Below are 19,273 nucleotides of genomic sequence, written 5' to 3'. Positions count from 1 at the left end.
TCTGTGAATGGCGACAGGGATTCCTCCAGTGCGGATCCGGCCGGGGGCCCAGGCCCACCAGCCCACGTGCAGCATCTCCCCGTCCCGACCGCTCTGCAGGCGGCAGCGCTGGGCTAACTCACCTGCTGAGACCTGCTATGGGGTCGACCCTGGGGCAGGCCCACCTCTCCCACACCTCGGCTCCTGGAGCCCGTGAGCCTGGCAGTCACCCACCACCGACCCTCTGCTGCCTGTGGCCAGGGGTGTGGACTCTGACCCCTGAGAGCCTCCCTCCGCACCTCCCGGCCCCTAAGGGGCCACACTCCATGCCTCACCCAACGCCGCTGGGACGGAGCTCTTGCACTGTGAGCCCCTGGGCAGTGTGGGGGGCTCCCCCAAACACCGTGCAGAGACACCCGACTGAACCGTGATGGGGCCTCCACTGGGGCCAGACAGCACCCCTAAAGGAGAAAAAATGGACCTTGTCCCAACCCACACGGTCAAACCTCGTCCCCTACCCTCCCAGCCTGCCTCCGGAATTCCTGATTCCCCCATAACCTCCCCCACCAAGTCCCTTTCTTTTCTCCCCTTTCCATGCCCCATGGCCTTCTTCCGTTCCCACACCGTTCTCCCACCGGAACCTCAGTCCCTATGTCTTAGTGCAGTCAGCCCATCACGAGCCCGAGCCTCTCTCCGAGGCAGTGACCCCGGAAAAGCCATCTTGTGGCCCTGCACCACTGCCCTGTGTGGTTTTTCTCCAACAGCTAGGTGTCCCTGCGTTGGCAAAGCCACCTCAGACATCCACGGGGCCCCCAAAGTCCCTCCCTCGGGCACATCCAGCCGCACTAGTGGGATCACTCACCGGGCTTCCGTGCAGGTGCCCCGTGAGCAGCCCTGGGAGGCTCTCCCAGGACGCAGAGCCAGGGCACCCCCTCTACCTCGAACCTAAGTACAGACAGGTCCGTCTGACCCATCTCCAAGCTGCTGGTAGGATGTGAGTAACGACCGTCAGGGGCCGAGTGGGGTTGGCTCTCACGGGATGCAGACTTTGCCTAACGACCGTCCCCACGTGACACTGAGCCTGTTTGCTTAGTTAGCTGGTCGGCCAATTAGTTAGTTAAGGGAGGTGAGGCGCTGGGGGCAGAGTGCAGTGGGGGGGTCTTCTGAATCCCGTCCAGGGGGTGGGGGCTTCTAGGGGCCACGCCTGTGTTGGATGCTTTCCCTGCTCCCTCCAGGGAAACCTCACACCTGAGCCTCCTGCAGACCTGCCCCATGGGCCCGGGAGGGCACCCGCCCCGGCTGGCAGGCAGAGCTAACCTGCGAGACGGTGCCACTCGCCCGGGCGTCCTGTGCTCATCTCTGGGTGCACCTGCCTGGTCTCCTGGGCTCCCTAATGCCGTGTTGGAGGCAGATGTCAGACAGCTGTGATCAACGCCTCTTCCCTCCATTGTTTGCCTAATTTCATTTCAGAAAATCGCTGATGGGGAGAGAGACGCAGAGCAGAGACTAATTCCCAGCTCATTCTTTCAAACAGTCATGATTGGCTAAGCACAGTGAGGTGGTGCCTTTTATTTAATTTCCAAGTTTGCGTTAAACCCAAGAGCTGCGGTTGGCGGGCTGCTCCCCCAGGTCTCCAACAGGCACCTGGCAGTGGAGTTAGGAAACTCAGCGGACGTGGACACGGCTCCCTGTGGCTGGCTGGCTGGAAGGGCTTGGAGAAGTCCATCAGTCACCCCCTGAGGCGCCCAGATGTCTCTGTCTCCCTCACATCTGAGACCCCCCACCTCCTGCAGAGCACTGGGGTGCTGATGCCACCCGGTGTTGCGGGACAGACAGCACTAGATGGAAGGAAGTGTGCCCCAGGGTCCTCTGTGACACTGGGCTCACAGGGCTTGCCTGGTCAGAGGGGGACCTCCCACGGTCGCAGACACCGTAGTAAACGGGAGACCAGGTCTACCAAGCAAATCTCATTTTCTGTGGCTGTAAGTGCTTTAAAGAAGATTAACAGTGTGCTGACAGACATCGGCATGGCAGGGGAGGACAGTCAGTGGCCGTGCAGAGAAAGCCTCTCTGGGAAGATGAGCTCCAGGCAAGGACCAGAAGTGGCTTGTCGCAGGTGTCAGCCTGGCCAGCTCTCCGGTCCTGCTTCTTCCATCAGGTCCTAACCTGGACGTCCCCGCGTCGGTGTTCTGTGGACGTGCTGAGTACCTGCCATCAGCTGACTCCCAGTGAAGCGGGTTACTTTAGGTATGTCTGTGGGCCACCCCATCAGCTGGAGGGTTGACCCTGGATTTCCCCAAGAAAGGGGATATCACGCCTCAAAACTGTGGCCTTGGTTTCCGCCTATACCCATAACCTGTGAGTGCCGTCCTTGCAATGCCTCGCTTTTAATTCTTTTTACTTATACTTCTACTAATTCTGTGTTTATTTTATTTCTATTTTATTTTATAGTAAGTGTGTGCACAACGCACACACGTCCTCTCCTTGTGGTTCCATTTCTCTGATGAACCACGACTGATTCTCATGGAGAGACTGCGTCTCCACGGGGTTTATTCCAGGCACGGTTTGGGCAACCCGGGTTCACCGGGGGCCTCAGCTGCTCAGATAGACGCGCTGGAAAGCTCCAGTTTTCTCCTCCACCCTGGCCCTCTCTCCCGACACTACAGCCCTGTAGTCTGCGAGCCGGCTGGACGTGACAGTGTGGGCGCCTCTGGGTGTCTCGGCCTTGCCGTGTTGTCCACGAGACAAGGAAACATTCCCCTGCTGGGACTTTCTCCTGTGGTCTTCCTCTCTTGTCTTCTTTTTAACTCATGTCTCACACACACACACACACACACACGCAGGAAATCACACAGATCGTAAGCACACAAGTGCTGACTTCAACAAATTTTCACAAAATCCGTCCTCCACTCCGATCCAGGCCGTCACATCCCCAGGGCCCCAGACACGCATGCGTCATCCAGCTACGACCATGACCACCCTCCTCTTTACAAAGTCACCACCTTCTGACCACTAGCCCCTGTGGTCAGCTTTCGTCGGCTGTGAATCCTATAGAGGTTGGATCGTATGGTCAGTTTTCCTCTACGTCTGTCTTCCGTCCCGTGTTATGTCTGTGGGAGTCTCCCCTGTGGTTTTGCAGATTCCCGGCACAATCATATTCTTATGGCAGAGCGCATGATTTAGGTAAACATTCCACCGCTGGTGGACGGTGGGGCTGTCTCCAGGCTGGGGCCGTCACCGTGATGCCGGGCGTCTCTTCTACACGTGCCTTTGGTGCAGAGCATACGGGGCTCTGTAGGGTATAGTGTCGGCATTACCGAGGGCAACGGTTGGATTCACCATCGGCACGTGTCCATCCGCAGTAGCCGAGCCGTGAGATCTAACACCAAGTGATCTAACATCACTTAGTGAAGTCTGACCGTGGAGGTTCCACCCTTCAGGGTCTCGGCAGTGGTGTCACACTGAGGTCTGCAGTGTCCCCTTCTTGATGACTGATGAGCGTGGACTCTGTTCCACAGGCGGCCCGTCTTCAGGACCTGGTCTTTGTGCCGCACCCGTTCAGCCCCTCCACTGCGTTCCTGAGGAGCGGGTCCAGTTCCTCCTTGCTGGTTCCGGCGTCCTTGGCCACCGGTACTGTGACATCTGCTCACATTCAGGAGTTTGCCTGTTTGCTCTTTTTGGTCTCTCCACGAGCACACGTTCCTCATTCTGATGTGGAAATCCATCGCTCTTCTGCGCAGTTAGTCCTTTTTGCGTCCGGCCCGAGGACTCTCTGCCAACGGCACGTCGCTAAGATACTCTCCTAACGCGTCTGTTTTCCACACTCAGATTTACAGCGCTTCTGGAAATCAATTTTGTGTGTGATGGGAAGAGGACAAGATTTATTTTTTCCATATGCATATCCGATGGACTCAACATCATTTATCGAGCGGACGTTCCCCCACTGGTCCGGACCACCGCTATTGTAAATTACTCCTCTGTAGGACGTGTATCTGTTTCTGGACTCCCTTCCCTCCGACTGGTCTCCTTGTCTGCCCTTGCCTTTCGACACTAACTTAATCACCAGAGCTTTACAATAAATCTTGATTTCTGGTGCGGTAATTCCTCCCACTACATCCTTTTCTAAGATTGTCTTAGCTATTCTCAGTCCTTTCCATTTCCATACATGTTTTAGAATCAGTTCAGAAAGATTTTTAGAATCACTCTTTCCAAAGACATGTTGGCCAAGATTTTAAGATTACATTAAACCTATAGATCAAATTGGAAAGTACTGATATTTAACCATGGGGTATTTCAACCCATTATTTTGATTAATTTCTACAAGGAATATTTTGTCATTTTCTGTGTAGAGATCTTCCCACATAATTAGTTACTTTTGGGAATTGAGAATCATCCAATCATGGTTAATGGTATCTTTTTCAATTCTATTTTTCAATCTATTTTTTAATTTTTATGTTTCGTTGTAGTTAGAAGGAAAATTGAGCTTTGTACGTGGGCCTTACATTTTGTTAAATTTATTTATTAGTTGTCCTGGTTTGTCCATAGAAATGTTAGAATGAATTATGTACAAAATGTGTTGTCTGAGGATATTTAACCCAGTCTTGCAACTGTAATTTCTTTTTCTTGCTTTGTTGCAGTGGCTACAACTTCCAGTGCATTTCAAAATGGAAGTGATGGTAGATTGTTTTGTCCCCAACATCGGGTAAAGATCATCCACGCTTCATCACTGTGGGTTTTTTGATGGTTTTTGTTAAGTTAAGAAAGTTCCCTTGAATACCAAGTGTGCTAAGATTATTAATTTTTTAACCATGAATAGGAGTTGTATTTTATCCAATGTCTTTTATCTATCTAATGAGACAATCCTACAATTTCTCTTCTTTGGTTCTTAGGGTGACTTACAATGACCTGTTTTCAATGTTACCTTTGAATCTCTTCCACCTGACATTCCTGGAATAAACACAGCTGACCTAGAATACACCGTCTATTGTTCTATGCCATGGATTTGAGTCTCTAATACTTTCTTTGGGGATTTTTGCAACCATGTGCATTAGAGACCTTGGCCTCTGTATGAGTTTCCCATTGTTGCTGTAACAAATTTCTAAGAACCTGATGCTTTAAAAAACAGATTTATTAACTGATGGTACTGGGAGGGCAGATGTCTAAACTCAAGCTGTCAGCAAACTGGTTCTCTCTGGAGGCTTCAGAGCAGAATTCATCTCCTCCGCTTTTCAGTTTCTAGAGGCCACCTGCCTTCTTTGGCTTCTGGCCCTGTTCCCTCATCTCTCCAACTTCTTGTCTGTCTTCACAACTCCTACTACTGATCCATCTTCCTGTCTTTCTCCTGGGACGGCCCTCGTGATTACCTTAAGCCCACCCAGACGATCTGGGAAAATCTCCATGGCTCAGTGCTTAACTTAATCACATCTGCAAAGTCCCTTTTACCATATGAGGTAACATACGCACAGATCCAGGGATTAAGAAGATGGAGATATTCCTGGCAGTGGAGGGGGTATAATTCAGTGAATACAGTCCCCATACAACATTTATCTGTAAAGTGCATGCAAGGTTTTGTTATCAAGATGGCTCTGACCTCATCAAGACCGTTGAGAAACGCTTCCTCTCTTTCTGGAAGAGCACTTGGTGTATAAGAATCTTGTATATTTCATTGTTCGGCTAACGATTAGAAGAAGTCAAAGGTATATAGGCCTGGAGGAACTTTTTTGGTATGGATAAATTTCAGTTATAGATTATCCAACACTTGAACAAATCCAGAACTCTTTGGGTTTTTCTCCTGCTTGAATCCGTTTTGGCTGGTTGCAGTTTTGATACAAAAGTTTACTTCCTTTTCTTTAATTTCTGATTTAGTTTTTATTTCATACTTGGCTGTCATTTTAAGTTTAATTTACCCTGCTTTGCCTCAACTACTTGAAATGGTTATTTAGATTGGTTCCAAACCTGTAACCTTTTTGGAAATACAGATGAAGTCCGCAGATTGGGTACAAGCAGAGCTGTCGTTGTAACCCATGTACCTTTCACTGTGGTTATGAAATCACACGCATGACAAAATATTTCCTAACTTCCCTTTGCAGCTTTTTTTCTTTGATCTATGATTCATTTAGAAATGTGTTGCTTGGGTTTTTGTGTTTTTTTTCCTATTTGGAAATGATCTACTTATTATTATTCTTTTGTTGTCATTGGCTATCAGCTCAGCTCTGTTGTGGTCAGAGAATGCCGTAGGCCTGATTTCAATCATTCGATCATTTTCTGAGACTTGCTTTGTGGTTCAAAGTAGGGGTGATTTTAGTAAATGTTCCACATGCAATAAAAATGTAAAATCTACATTTGTTGGATGCACGTATTTCTGCATTTATCAATCCCATTAAATTTATGGATTATATTGTCAAAGTTTTCTCTACAGTAACTGATCATTTTGTCATTTTTGCTTGTAGTTGCAGAGTGAAGTCTGTGAAGATCTCCCGTAATGACTGTTTCCTTGTCAATTTGTGGCCTTTGCTCTAGCAGCCGTCCTCATGAGTACTGGGAGGCTATGTTCAGAGGTGACAGTATTTTTAGAATTTTCATCTCCCCAGAGGAGTGACCCTTTAGTGGCTATAACTTTTTTTTTCCTACTAGAAGTCCTGTGTGCTTTCAAACTGTGTCTGATACCCCATGGCTACCTCGTTGTGTCATTATTGTAGTTAGCATCATTACAATGATTATTAGCTATATTTGCATGGCACATCTTTATCCATTTTTTAATATCAACTTTCCTGTATCTCTAGTTTTTTTGTCAGAATATATAGTGTATATTTTTCTTTAGCATGAAAATCTCTCTGTATTTATCAATGTACTTAGTTTATTTATATATGATATAAACGCTGATAGCTTTGTTGGAATTTTCTGTCTTATTATTTCCACATACCACATCTGATCTGTGTTTCTATTCCCTGTTATTTTTTTTTTTTAATTTCTTCCGGTTTACTCCAGTATTTTTACTCTTTGTTCCCCTTCTCTTCACACTTACTTACTCTTCCTTTTACTACGTGCTCAGTGATTTCCTGTGGCTTAGTATTTGCATTCTTTACATGCCAATTTCCAGGGTATTATATCATTTCTTGAACATTGAAAGTGTATAATGCATTACTCTTTCCTTACTTCTACACCATTATTGTCTTATGTTTGAATTATATATGTATGTGTGTATATATATATATTTATTATTATGTTATGTTAGTCACCACACAGTGTATCATCAGGTTTTGATGTCATGTTCATGATTCATTGTTGTGTATAACATCCAGTGCTCCACGCCATACGTGCCTTCCTTAATACAATTCTCACAATATCACAATATATAATTATAAGTGCAATTATACATATAATTTATATATATGTTCAGTTTTTGCATTTCTATGTCTCCACTGAAAGCCACTTTTTCTACCTGAACAACTTCTGCTGTGTTCCTAGAGAAAGTTCTACTAGTACAGAATTCAGTAATTATCTAATTTCGTCGTCATTTTACCTTTACCTTTGGAACATGGTCTGTCAGCGCACAGAACTCTGGGATGGGAGCTCTGTCCTTTCAGCCTGTGTGGATGACGTGCCCTTGTCTTTGGGATTCTGATATTTTAGTTGAGCCCTTTTTCTTATTATTGGTTTTTCAAGGTGATGCATTTTATTTTTTCTGACTATTTTTGAGATTTCTGTCATCAATTTCGGTTTTATAAGTTAAACCCAGATGCACCTCTGTGCATTCGCACACATTTGATGTTGGGGGTTTAATGTGGGAGAAATATTAGGCATTTTTTTCTTTTTTCTTTGATTTTCCAATTACTTACCTATTGGACTTTTTTATCATGTCTTTGGTTGCCACCCATGCCCTCTTAAAATATTTTCCAACCTTTTCTCCTAGATTCTCTAGGCTAGATATTTTTTGCTAAACCATCTTCTCATTTACTCATCCCCTTCTCAATGTGTAATATTAGTTAATTTGGTTTTTTAGACCTATTAATGACCACACATAAAATGTCTGGTAACTTAGTGCTTTAAATATTTTAAATTTCACATTCACAACACAATTTTATTTAAATTCCTTATGCTCCCTTTGACATCGCTGTCTCTGTCCCGACTCAGGGGACACTTGAGCAATGTTGAGAGAAGTCCTCTGAAGCACGTTGCCTAGACTTCCAGCAAAGCTGCCTTCAGAATGTTTAAGCTCACATGATACACTATTAATGAAAACTCTCTCTAAACCTCATATACTCAGTTGCATAATATTAGTGGAGTTGTTTATCCATCATCTAGATGTATTTTTAGGATCTCTACAAAATAACCCCCGGCTCTTGTTTTTTATTATTTAATTTTTTCTATTGTTAACTGAAATATAATTTACATACCATAAAGCTGTCATTTTAAATTACTTCATTTTTTATATATTTAGCTATTCTTATGAAATTCTCTATCTTCTCATTCATCTATATTCTTAAATTTTAGTAAATTTAGAGTCTATACAAAATGACTTCTCCACAAGGAGATTTGTGGATCTGTTTCTAATATTTGTTTTGTCTCTTTTCTTTGTTTTCTTGGCTTTGTATTCCAGGCTACTATGCCTGACAAATTTCTGTTGCATGTCAGACATGGTATATAAAAATCATATAGATAATTCAGTGGTACTCTTTTTCCTCAAAAAAAAAAAAAAAAAAGCACTTACTATTTCTTCTGGCAGCTTTTATGCTGGGGCTAGTTCCAAGCTATGAACTCATTTATTTGGAGCTGGGTTTCAGTGTTTGCAAATTCTGGTCTAGTTTTGGCTTCTTCTTACTCTTCTGTAGCCCCTCCAGAAATTCTAAATGAATGTTTGGATCATATTCTAGGGCTTCTCTCTTTAAAGGGTCTGAAAAATAAATTATATCTCCTGGCCATTTAAGAGTTCCAAAAGCTCTGTTCGGCTTCTTAGTCTCTCAGCTGTCACTTAAAAATCTAACACATGGGCAAATCCAAAAGCAGTCAAGGCTGGTGCAGGTCAGCACTCCCCTCCCTCCTCACCCACACCTAATGTCCTGGTCCCAGAGTGGAAAAACATGTAACTTCTGGGGTAAGCAGTGTGTTACGCAGAATTTGGGATTAACAGCTGGCTACAAAACTTTTCTCCATAAAGAACTCCAATTCTCTCGGGGCCCCTAGATGTGCAAATGCCTTTCGGTCAAGGCTTTTGCTATGAGGCTGTTTGCTTGTTCAGGTGGAAGCGTGGATTCACCTCTCCTAATTATTGTATGGCTGATGCCCTCTGAAGTTTGCTTCTAGATTCAGCTCTGGAAAAGCTCACTTGGAGTCCTTAATCCACCGTGTCACCCCTCATAGCCTTAGTGCACACATCTTCTAGGACTTTCCTGACCTTGTAGTCAACTGGTAACTTGTATGTCCTTCCCACCCCAGTACTGAAGATGCATGCTAGGGACCTGCTATCTCCGAGTCCTCAGCACAGGGTCCAGCATTTGTTATTTCCTGAATACACGACAGTAGAAGGAAGGGGGACAGTCCGAGGAAGGATCGCGGTGCCTGGAAGCTGCATCATGTTTCATCGTATATGCAACACTTATACAAACATTCTGAGTGAATCTTGAGTGACTAAAGCTACTCACCTTGTCGCATAATATAGATGCAATCTTTGGTACGAGCCTTGTGACCCCCTCGAAAATGAGGAAATTAGACCTCAGTGAGGTTAAGTAACTGGCCTGAGATCATTTTAAGGCTTTTAAGTAGGAGAACTGGGATTAGAATCCATGCTCTTCCCATTTTGCCAGATGGCATCCCGATACAATCTGGCTTTGACGCATGTACTGGTGGTAATTTCAGGAAGGCCTTTGGCACCAAACTTGGCTTCCCACCACTGCTGGCGACTCCCAGCATTTTCATATTCACTGCATAGAACCATGGGCACCTTTGAAATTCAGAACTTGTCCACTGGATGTCTGGGTTTACAGATGCTAATCCCTGTACTCGCTTTAAGCAGGAACTTTCACAAAGTAAAGCAAAGTTACAAGCTGTTTTTCTATGCTTTCATGTAAGAGGGATGCTTGTGTTGTGAAGAATTATGCCAGGAGGCTGCTGGCAGCTTTTGTCAGATGACAGAGGAACATCTGTTCCAGTGAAGCCCTCTTCACAGACTCATTTGCAGGGAACAAGGACCTCCTCTGGCAATGTGAGAGCAGACCCAGTTAGGTGGCCTTAGATGGAATTTGGTTATTTTCTGGGTCTTCCCAGTTAAGCACCAGGGGTCTAGAATTACAGGAGACCCATGATCTAGAGGTAGTTCAGCAGGGCTGGGAGTGCAGGTGCCTTGCCAAGGATGCGGTCAACCTTCTTGGTGCCCCTGCAAAACAAGGTACAGCCATCTCTAGAGGAAATCTGTGCTCGGAGGTCAAGCCCGATGTCTTTGGTGAATTGTTACCAGTGTGTGTCACCCACTGCCTCGATGCACCATCCATTGGCAAGCGTGTGTTGAGCACCTGCTACATACTTGGGATTTCCTGTGTTGAGTAAGAGCGCAGGTTCTACAGAAGCATTAGCAGAGGTCTTCAGAGAAACAGAGTCAATAGAAGATAATAGAAGGAATTGGCTCCCAGGGTTATAGAGGCTGAGATGGCCCAGGTGGTGCCTCTGCACGCTGCAGGGCTGCTGGGGTAGTCCCAGCCCCAGGCAGGAGAAGACCAGCATCCCCTCAACAACAGCCAGGCACTGGGAGCAAATGTCCTCTGATTCTGTGTTTCTGTTCCTTTTTCTTTTGTACAAGTTTCTTTTGTACAAGCCTGTTTCCTACATCCTTGCCAAGTCAGCTATGTCATCAAACTTCCTGATCTTTACCAGTTTGTAGATGGGACGGGTATTGTGTTACCATTCAATAATGAACCAGAAGACCTTCTCATTTTTATTAGATCCATTTACATTTCCTCTTCTGAGAACTATTTTATTTTCTGAATAAGAACTACTTTATTTTCTGGCCCCTTTTATGGTGGGTCTGTGTTCTTATTAATTTGTAACAACTCTTCCTCTATTAGGAAAATAGCCCTTGTGTGAATTTGGGAATCTCAATGTTCACTGAAAAGTCCCATAAGAACTGCACAACTTCACAAGTCCGTGGAGCTGTGTTAACCACTGGGACAACACTGTGCATACAACGTGCACATACAATGAGGCTTGGCTTAGACGTTTGTCATGCTTTGGGAAAGGACCCGATGTACGTTCTTCTGAAATAAAACCAAAATGCATGGGTCTGTATGGTTGACCGTGCCGTCCATGAATAACCAACAAGGATTAGAAGTCCACGATTTGCTGTATACAGTGTAACTGGCCTGGGTTTCCATGACTGATACATGTGGATTCCAGACTCTTGGGGACAGAAGAGATGAAGCCTCCCCTTGGGACTTCTTGATGTATCTTCCCAAGATACTTGCATCATCCAAGATGAAGCATTACATTCACTATTTTGGTGACCTATGGTCTAAGCTGCACACACAGCGTTGCACAGAGCCATCCACGTCCTGGGTGACAGAAAGCCCATGGTGCAAGGAATTTAAAATGTGTCTTATTTTCACACGATACGGAGAAATGAAATGTGCGCAGTTGGGCCCCAGTTCAGCAGAAGTCGGCGCATGATCTGGAAGTGGGGCAGGAGACTCTACTGGGCTGGTTTGGGGACACACAGTCGTGGAGTGTTTCAGACGGAAACCTCAGGAGGCCGGTGCTGGAAACAGAAGTGGGTCGGGGTCCCTTCTGCACGTGGGACAGGGACCTAAGCGTAATGAAGACCTTGAATGGGGTGAGTGGTGCTCCCTGGCTCTGCATCGATACCGTGTGCTTCCGTGTCCTGTTCAGGCCTCCGGAGGTTGGAGGAACCCCCTCAAACTGGGAGGGCACCTGCTTTTCCCTGTCCACCAATTCAAAGGCCAGTCTCATCCAGAAACACGCTCACGGGCACGCCCAGAAGACTGATGAGCCCGATATGCTGGTGCCCCGTGGTCCATCAAGTTGAAGCGTCCCTGTGGGACCGGGGGTTGGATTCTAACCCGCACCCCACCACACCCCCGCCATGTATGCCGGCAGGTGCCGAGTGGCTCTGTGCCTTGCTTTTTTCATCTCCAAAGTGTGGATAAAGATGGAAATAGCCTCAAGGTTTATGCTGAGATGGAAATGAGAAATGAGGGCAAAGGGCTTAGCATGCGTCCAGCAGGGCCATAAAGAGGCAGCCCCAGCTCCCATCCTCGTCGCTGTAACCCCATGCCAGCGTGTGGCCTCCCGGATTCCAGCGCAGCCTGCCAGCCTTGTGGGACACACGTAAGCCTGCCCTCCCTCCCCTTCCCAGACGCCCCAGTCGGGTCATGCTGTGAACTGATAAACCAAGTCTCCAAAGAGGTTTCATTTTCCATCCCTCACCCTCGGTCCAGCAAAGTCAGCTACTGCAAGTGAGAAAACACACTCTTCTTATTTGGAATGTCCTACAAACGAGACTTAATTAAAATAAATAAATAAATAAATGTTTTAAAGCAGCCGAATGGAAATACAGAAACTCTCTGTAGGAAGTACTTACTAGCAACTCTTACACACATAAAGGGGTTACCTGATTTATCTTCCTTCTGCACAAACTGGAGGGGAGCTGTGGCCGGTGCTGCTGGCCGGGGAGGATGGAGAGAGGTGGACGGGATGGTTAGAGACACCCAGAAGCTGACCTACATTTCACGGCTCATCGGGATGATTAAGATCAGAAATGAAGTAACTGTTAATTGACTCTATAAATTCTATATAGGAAAAGAAACACTCTTAGCAAGTGCAAGTTTGTAATTTCGCTTATATTTTAATAATGGCTGAGAAAATTAGAAAAGAAAAAGATTGTTTTGAAGCTGGGCCACTCAAAGCTGATGAGCAGGGCCTGGCCCTTGGGCGGTGTGAGAGCCCGATGGCGGAGCGGCACCCAGGGAGCCCTGACCCGGCTCGGAGCTCTCGCAGACCTGGGCCTGGTGGAGGAGACCGCGGGCCCAGCAGCCGCCTCATCGGGCCTCTCCTGTGGGAACCCCCAGCCTCCCACCCACCTGCCTTCCTGTGCTCACCTCGAGCTTTCCCTTTGTATGAAGACTCTCACTTTGGTGACTCTAGTCCTGGTTCATGTATTCAAATTTTGATGAAGCTTTTGGGGATGTTGCTTTCTTCATTTGTTTGCTTAACAAACGCTAAGTATACCTTCTCAGGTGCAGGGCACTGTGCTGGCCGGTTTTCAGCAGGGGACAGGTCTCCGCAGTCCTGCATGGGAGGGGTGGGGGGCAGTGACTGCAGTGTGGCTCACGAGACCTCACATCCTGTGGCGGGCCACCCTGGCCGGCCCCGCAGAACACAGGGCTCCCTGTCCCCTGACCGGCGGCACCCCCACTCTGAGCCCTAGAGCTCATCCGGTGCTCGCGGCCGACTGTGCAGAGGAAATCCTCATTCCCATCTCGTAACTGACTCAGCGGAGCTGTGGGCCCCTCGAGGGAACTGGCAGAGGAGTGGTCTCTGGGCCCACACCATCCTGCCTCCTGTCCACACTGGCACGGACTCGGGGGCTGGCATGCCCTCTCTGCTCCTTGGTCAGTACAGGGTGTTTTGGATCCCTGACTCCCAGTGGCAGGTGGGGTGGGCTGTCAATGACATCACCTGGGGCTCCTGCCCGTGACCTTCTCCCATGTCCCCAGAGCCTGTGTGCCTGGAGGAGCCACAGCCAGCGACAGGCCGTGGGCCCCTGTTCCTTATTCCCCCATCAGCCTGTATCACACCGCATGCAGCAGGTGCCCAACAACTCTCCACAGACTGAACCAGACATCACGTAGGTCTCTCAGCATTTCCAAAACCAAAGCGATTGCTGACCTGCCACTCCACGTCCTTCTCCCTTCCCCTCCCCGCTGTCTCTGAAAGGAGAACATCATTGCAGACTCACACCTGCCCGCAAAACAAACCATCCCAAGGCTGCCGCATGCGAGAAGTTGTGTTTTTTCCTCGTGCAGAGCAACGTGGCCCTCGCAGGGTCGGGTGGATGTGGCCAGACCACGCGCTCAGCGGGGCGGCATCACGGGAACGCAGCATGCGCACTCCTGGCTGCCACCTGCCCTGCTCCCCGTCGGGGACCAGCCCCATCCACCGGCGGATGGGCAGCTCTAGGGGCTGGAAGGACTCACGCGATGTCTGCGAGGATGTTTCCAAGACGCGCCTCCGCGTCCACGTCTCTCCTCGATGTCACAATGTTGACTTGGTCCCCGCTAAAACGCAGCTTTAGGGAAAAAAAAAAAAAATCACATCTTTTCAGATTTTCTGCAATCCCTGTCATTTGCAGCATATGCTTCTGCATAATGATGTTCGTAAGTGAAGTGACATTTCAGAGTAATGAGGCTTCAGTGACAACGTGTGAGAGATGTGACAAGTTTTCTCTAATAGGAAAAAAGAGTGTAGACACTCAGAGGCCCAGGGTGAGGCTGCTCTTGGCTCAGCCTGGGAACCTGGGGGTGGTGTGCGGGGAGCACGTGTCTCTGAGCCCCCCCTCCCGCCCCCTGAAGGACGTACAAGGTCAGTACCCACAGGGTCGGACAGAAAGAGGGAGGGTGGGCGAAATGGTGACCGCAGGAGGGAGCCGCCCCGGCGCTGGGCACAGTCCCGGCCTCACGTGCCCGCCTCGGCCAAGTGTTTCCTGTCTCTCGACACCCGCCTTCTGTTTCAAATTAAGGACAGTGACAACCACCTCCTGGGAACGGACCCAACAGATTGTGAAAGAAAACGCTCATGGGGTTAGCACATAGTGGGCGGGGCGTCCCTGAGCTGGAAATGGAAATGACCGCTCCAGTTCTGAAACGCATTGCGCTTTTAGGCGGAGGGGAGGGATCCGCTCTAAGTGGAGAGGTGGAACCCGTCTGCCTCCAGCCCTCCCTGGCCATGGGCGGGGGGGCATGGCCAAGAAGCAGGTCTTCCTCTCCAGACCTTTGGCCATCAGCCCAGGGCCGCTGGCTCTGCCCATGAGAGCCAGGAGGACACAGCTCATTCTGGACCTTCTCAAGCCTCAGAAGACCAGGCTGGGCTCCCTGTGGACACCTCCCGCCCCGGGGCCCCTTGGGACCAGCAGTCCTGGCTGGACTTCCCCATGAGAGTGTCAGACAGGAGGACACTCCCTTTGCTGAGAACCCAGGGAGCTGCGGCCTGTCCCGCAGACGGTGTCCCTTTCCCCCTTGGACGCAGAGAGCATTCATGACCCCATGGAGCCATCCCTGCACATCCCCGAAAACTCACATTTGTCTTTCAAAGGTGATTTACTAATGGGGGGACAAAAAAGTCCCAGAACTGTGTTCATTCAACCTGTGAATACTTGCGGAGCGCCTGCTCCGTGCCAGGACCCTTTGGTGGGGAGACTTGCGGCGCCTGCCCTCTGGACTTGAAACAACAGTGCAAATCTGAGAAAAACCCTGGGGTGCAGAAGGGACAGAGAAAGGGTCCTTTGACCCATTTTTCGAAGTGGGGAAGAAGGAGAAAGGGCCCAGCTTAGAGAGCAGTCAAAGGGCCCCTTGTGGCAGCCTTGGTGGCAGGTCCCCAAATGTGCCGTTCTCTGCTTTCTCCTCAGGGGTCAGCTCTGCATCCTGCCTCTGTGCCTGCAGAGGGAAAGGGAGAGGGGCTCCCATCCTCCACGGTGGGGCTCCCATCTGGAGCTTCTGCCATTGGGGAGCAGTGACTCCCCCATGCTGGCATTTACATGGAGCTTTGAACTGTCGGTGTTTCTGCACACGTCCCGCTGAGGCCCGGGGCACCTGTCTGTGGGCCGCACCCCCGTCCGTCCAGGCTCTGATAACAGGACAAGAAGAGACCTGGTCTTCTGAGCTGGGAGCTGGAGACCCACTCCTTCCTCACCTGCGTTTGTTGCTGACCCCGAGGAGCGGGGTCACAAGGCGGGTATAGCTGTTTCATTAGGAGACGGAGATTTTGCCATTAAGGGGCTGTGGGGCTAATGAAGACACCCTTACTCTCGAGGAAAGGAGGGTCCCCGCAACAGTCCAGCTCCAAAACAAGGCCGAACGGGGTCCTGACCCCCTCCCCCACAGTTAAGGAGACTGCGTGATTACTCAGCGTGGCTCAGGCTCTCCCTGCCCCTCCCTGCCCCAGGGCACAGGTGACCCACCCGCTCTTCCCCTGACTGGTTACACAGCTGACGTGGGTTGAATGGTGCCCCCCCCCAAAGATAAATCCGTCCAGAACTTCAGAATATGATGTTCTTTGGAACAAAGGTCTTTGCATATGTGAGTGAGGTCATCCTGGGTCAGGGTGGGCCCTGCATCCGGTGACAATGACAGGGGACAGAGACAAAGAAAGCCATGTGTCGGCGAGGCAGACACTGGGTGACGTGACCACAGCCCAGGGACCCCAAGGACCGCTGGCACCTCCTGGAGCCAACTCAGAGACTCAGGGGGAACCCACCCTGCCGACACCTTGATTTCTGACCTCCGGCCTCCAGAGCTGGGAGCGGTTTCAAGCCTCCGTTTTCGGTGCCTTGTTACAGTGACCCCAGGAACTTGCGCAACAGTCCTCAGAGCGTCTCCCTTCTGTTCTCCGCGTCCGCTTCCCCAGGAGACCACGGGTCTCTTAAGGAATGTCCTCCCACTAATCAGCCATCTCTGTCTCCCCAGGTCCTGGCCCCGTGGCAGGCACACAGTAGGTGCTCATTAAGAGCTCGTTGAACTGCAACGAGCTCTGGTCACTTGATCACAGGGAGTCCCCCGGGACGTCACCCAGTGGGAAGGGAGGGGACCCCTCAGTACTTTCTTACCAAGAAGGAGGAAGCTTGGGAAGAACCAGCTGGGGGCTTACAAAGGAAGGGAGCTGTCAACAGACATTTCAGACGCAGGAGCGAGCAGGCAGGCGGGCCGATGAGGAGAGTGGTCGGCTAATGAGAACCAAGTCTCTACAGCAAGTCCTGATCGTCTTTGAAGGAGCGAAATTCACCCCCCAGACAGGACAGTGGGCTGCACGGCCGCTGGTGTGGGGAATGGCCACCTGCCCAGGGCCAGGGTGAGGGTAAGGGGGACCGCTGTGGGTGCCTCCCAGGGGTCCCGCCCGAACCGTGTCATCTCCAAACAAGGTTTGCCATCTCGGTGACCCCAGAGCCACCTGTGCCCCCTCTGGGATGATGTTGGGGGCACCCTGCCCACTCCGGACTGGGGCGGGCCGGGGCCCCAGCGGAGCGAGACCACCCCTGCTGGTCCTGAGCCTCAGCACCTCCTACAGGGAGCTCCCTCCCTCCCGCCCTGCCTCCACCAGCACTCGCTGAGTGCCTGCTGTATGCAGGTAACCCTCTCAGGTCACCCTGAGCCTGCTTTGCACGTGAGCCCAGGGGTCCCCAGAGCTGTGCCATAGGAAACGAACATGCAGGACGCTGGGGCTGAGCCGCTGCCGCTGCGGGGGACCCAGTGCCCTGCCCGTGCTCTCAGGACCCTCGGGACGCCCCCTCATGGGTGCCCAGGTGTGTCCTCCTAATCTCTTGCAGTGACTGCCGCCATCACTCACCTGCTCAGCCTCTGTCCCTGCCATCGAGGATGTTTCCTGGGCCCCGGGAGGCAATCTGGGCACAGCCCTGGCGAGGCCACATGGTTCTGAGCCCCGCAGTGGCCACGGGCTGACTTTCCTGTGGTGTCAACACCATGGACTTGGAGGGAAGTGTCCAGGGATCTCTGGCTTTCCTGAGCTGGGGCCCTGCTCCCATGTCCCAGGGAGGCCCTGTGGCCCAGAAGCCTGCTGGCCTCACTGGACAGAGGGTGTGTGATCTCCCGGCCCAGCACTTCCACCTGGGGGACTGGGTGTTACAGGGAGGGGTTTCTGGTGCCGTCCCTCCACCTTGAAAGCCCCGGCCTGGAGACCCTTTAGGGGTGCCTGGAAGCCAGTCATCCACGGTCTCTTCTCCAAAGCCCTCTGAGGGCCAGCTGCACATGGGGTGTCCCCCTCTGGGGATGCCCTGTGGAGCAGGACGGGACCCTGCCTGATGCGGGGAGATGGGCAAAAGCAGATAGATAGAATAGTTAAGGAAGACATGGTTGGAAGGACGGGACTCTGGGTGGGGGGCACTGTGGAGGGGAGGACCCTGGGAGCAGCTCGGAGGGGGAGGACGTGGGGAGGAAGTCAACCTGCAGGGGTGATCACGGGGGAGTGCTGTGCCTGGATGACCACGCAGGGTGTCTTGGAGAGGACTAGGGGTTGGGGGGGCGTTCGGCGGGGAGGACGTTAGGGAGCCTTGCAGCTGGAGAGACCATGGGGGGCGCGCCGAGGGCTCCTTTCTCTCATCCCGCCCTTCCCAGCGGTAGCCATGGGTTTCTTTATGCCCTTGTTTATTTAACACTTGTCTCCTCCATAAGCCTAGCATGAAGCACATTAATATTTGTTAATATTTATTTAGTAATCTGTGCCAGGCTCCAGGCTAAGCGGTTGGCATGGATTAGCTCATTGTGTTCTCGGGCAAATCTCGAGGAGGGTCTATTGTTTTCTCTGTAATAAAGATGAGACAAGTGGAGACTGGCCTCTAGCTGGAGGGTGGAAGCCCTGGGTCCCTTGGAGGGTCCCCTCGCCCTGACGCAGGACTCTGGTGGCCAGCAGAGCGTCTGGCCGCAGAGGGCTGGAGAGGTGGGCGAGTGAGCCGGCGGCTCGGTTCCCCCCGGTTCTGTTGGTTCTTACGGAGACGGGCGCCCAGCCCATAGGTGCAGCCTCATCTCCGCGCCTGATTCCTCCAAAAGGCCTGCATTCAACACCCGTGTTGGGAGTACCCACGAGAGACCCGGAAGCCAGAAGGCACCCTTGCAGCCCGAGGCCCTCAGGTCATCCCTGTTCTGACAGAGGCTTCCTGGAGGAGCTGGCTTGTACCGGGGGTCCTGGAAAGGAGGCTCCGTATCACCTGCACGAGGGAGTGCCTGCAGGCTCCCGGCCACCACCCTAGAAGAGGCACGAGCGACTGAGCATTTTGACCTGGACGTGGGGCTGCAGCTGGGGCTGGGGCTTGGCTTCGGGCTTATGCTGGTGCTCAGGACAAGTCAGCCTTCCGGGGACCACAGAGCAGGCCAGCTCCTCCGGAAAGAAGCCAGGGTCCTCCAGGACGATAGCATGGACGCAGCGTACTTCAAGAGATAGTTTCATCCGCAAAGGTTGTTTAAAAGAGCAATTTCAAGGCTCAAGGGCTATAGAAACCTCACTATCCAGACACCTTTACTCTTTAGAGACGGTGAGATTTTACTGAGCAAAGAGCATCATTCAG

The sequence above is a fragment of the Lontra canadensis genome, unplaced genomic scaffold (genome assembly GCF_010015895.1).
Source record: "Lontra canadensis isolate GAN:19392208 unplaced genomic scaffold, GSC_riverotter_1.0 scaffold84, whole genome shotgun sequence".
Lineage (NCBI taxonomy): Eukaryota > Metazoa > Chordata > Mammalia > Carnivora > Mustelidae > Lontra > Lontra canadensis.
Note: the sequence above shows the minus strand (reverse complement) of the source record.